Source organism: Pinus tabuliformis, chromosome 8 (genome assembly GCF_031772625.1).
Source record: "Pinus tabuliformis cultivar Carrire ecotype Pingquan chromosome 8, CPIR1, whole genome shotgun sequence".
Classification (NCBI taxonomy): domain Eukaryota; kingdom Viridiplantae; phylum Streptophyta; class Pinopsida; order Pinales; family Pinaceae; genus Pinus; species Pinus tabuliformis.
In genome coordinates, this window is record NC_142294.1 from 1,846,349,770 (window position 1) to 1,846,352,896 (window position 3,127).

Sequence of the window (3,127 nt, forward strand, 5' to 3'; positions counted from 1 at the left end):
TTGTGACATAAAGTGTCTCAATATGGAGATCAACCATGGTCAACGATGGTCAACCATTTTCCAACATCACATTGTGACAAATGTTGTATCAATATGAAAATCAATCATGGTCAACCATATTCCAATGTTGCATTGTGACAAATATTTATCTTAGGGTTTATATTCCTTGGATTTATAATATTTATCCCTTGGGTTTAATATTATTCTCTTGGATTTATAATATTTATCTTAGGGTTTATATACCTTGGGTTTATAATATTAATCCCTTGGGTTTAATATTACTCCCTTGGGTCTATATTATCAATCTGTTGGGTTTTTAATCCATTTGTTTTTTAGTATTAATCCCCTGGGTTTATAATATCAATCCCTTTAGGGTTTATATACCTTGCATTTATAATATTAATCCCTTGGGTTTAATATTATTCTCTTGAGTTTATAATTCCTTTGGGTTCAATCATGGTCAACCATATTCCAATGTCGCATTGTGATAAATATTTATCTTAGGATTTATATTTGTTGAGTTTATAATATTTATTCCTTGGGTCTAATATTATTCCCTTGCTTTTATTATTACCTTGGGTTTATAATATTTACCTTAGGGTTTATATACCTTGGGTTTATAATATTAATCCCTTGGGTTCAATATTATTCAGTTGTGTTTATATTATCAATCAATTGGGTTTTTAATCCCTTATTTTTTTAGTATTAATCCCTTGGGTTTATAGTATCAATCGCTTTAGAGTTTATATATCTTGAAATTATAATATTAATCCCTTAGGTTTAATATTATTCCCTTGGGTTTATAATACCTTTCGGTTTTAGAATTAATCCCTTCGGTTTATTATTCCCTTCGATTTATAATATCAATCCCTTGGGTTTATTTGGTTCATATTCCTAGGGTATAATATTATTCATAGGGTTTATAATATTAATCCTAGGGTTTAATATAAATCCACTGGGTTTACAATCATGGTCATCCATGGTCAAGGATGGACCAATGTCACAATGTGCTAGAGATTTTCTCAATATGAAAATCAACCATGATCAACCATGGTCAAACATAAAAGTGTGACAAACATTGTCTCAATATGAAAATTAATGATGGTAAATCATGGTCAACCATGTTTATTTTAGGGTTATTTGTCTCAATATGAAAATAAATCATGGTCAACCATATTCCAATGTTGAATTGTGACAAATATTTATGTCAGGCTTTATAATACTTATCTTAGGTTTTATATTCCTTGTGTTTAATATTATTTCCTTAGGTTTGTAATCCCTTGGGTTTATTATTTCCCTCGGATTATAATATTTATCTTATAGTTTATATACCTTGTGTTTATAATATTAATCCTCTGGGTTTAATATTATTCCCTTGTTTTATATTATCAATTTGTTGGGTTTTTAATCCATTGGGTTTTTAGTATTAATCCCTTGGGTTTTTAGTATTAATCCCTTGGGTTTATAATATCAATCCCTTTAGGTTTTATATACATTGAATTTATGATATTAATCCCTTGGGTTTATAATACCTTCAAGTTCAATCATGGTCAACCGTGTTTAACCATGGTCACATTGTGAGAAAGAATATATCTCGATCCAACGTCACATTATCACAACTATGGTCATCCACGGTCCAACATCGCATTGTGAAAAAGATTGTATCAATATGGAGATCAACCATGGTCAACGATGATCACCCATTGTCCAACGCCACATTGTGAAAAATGTTGTCTCAATATGAAAAACAATCACAATCAACCATATTCCAATGTCACATTGTGGAAAATATTCATCTTTGGGTTTATAATATTGATCGTAGGGTTTATATTCCTTGAGTTTACAATATTTATCCCTTGGGTTTAATAGTGTTCCCTTGGGTTTATAATCCCTTGGTTTTATTATTTCCTTGGGTTTATAATACCTTTGCTTTTTAAAATTAATCCCTTAGGTTTATTATTCCCTTCGGTTTATATTATCAATCCCTTGGGTTTATTTCATTCATATTCCTAGGATATAATAGTATTCATAGGGTTTATAATATAAATTATAGGGTTTAATATCAATCTCTTCGGTTTACGGTTATGGTTATCCATGGTCAACGATGGTGCAATGTTATAATGTGCCAAAGATTGTCTCAATATGGAAATCAACCATGGTCAACCATGGGCCAACATCGCATCATGAAACACATCGTATCAATATGAAAATCAATGATTGTAAATCATGGTCAAGCATGTTTATTTTACGGTTTATAATATTTATCTTAGGGTTTTTATACCCTGGGTTTATAATATTTATCCTTTGGGTTTAATATTATTCCCCTGCAACAAGCCGCTATAGATATTGGAGAGAGAGAGGGAGAGGTAGGGTTTGATTTTTACAGCTATATCAAGAATGAAATCAATAGTTGGTTTACATATTTCACCACCTTTTTCTTTTCAATGCTATGAAAAAATTCAAGACAATAAGATAATGGATATTGGCCTATCAACTTCATCAACCACATTTATTAACGTGGTTGTGCTAGTTTAAATTATGATGAGAAGTAACTAATGAGTATGAGCTATTTTCAAGTATTTATTGCAACCATATCCATAAATTATGGCATAAATATGAGAGGAAGTTATCCATATGGAATTTTATTATGCAAATGCTACAATAAAACCTTCAAGTAATTCTCTAATCAAATATTTGAAAATAAGTTTTTTTAATAATATTGAAAAAATATATTTATTTTTCAAAGTTAACAATTATAAGCTGCTTTGGTTAATGCTAAACAAATAGTGTTCAATTGAATTCTTAGGGACTAGTAACATCTTGGAAAGGCTCATCTCAATATCAATAATATAATTAAGTTCAATTGAGTATTTCCATATTTTAAGAGTTTACAATCATCAAGTGGATCACACAACTATAAATGCTATATTTTAGAGGTCGGAAGACTTAATATATAAGAGGTGATTAATTTTTCAAGTATTTTTTTAATTATTATGGAGTAGTTTAACTTATAGATGAAATAATGATCCGGATTTAAATAGGAACACGACAAATTACATATAATCATAAATACACAGATGCGACAGAAATAACACTTCATTTCATTGATATCAAATACTAAAATATG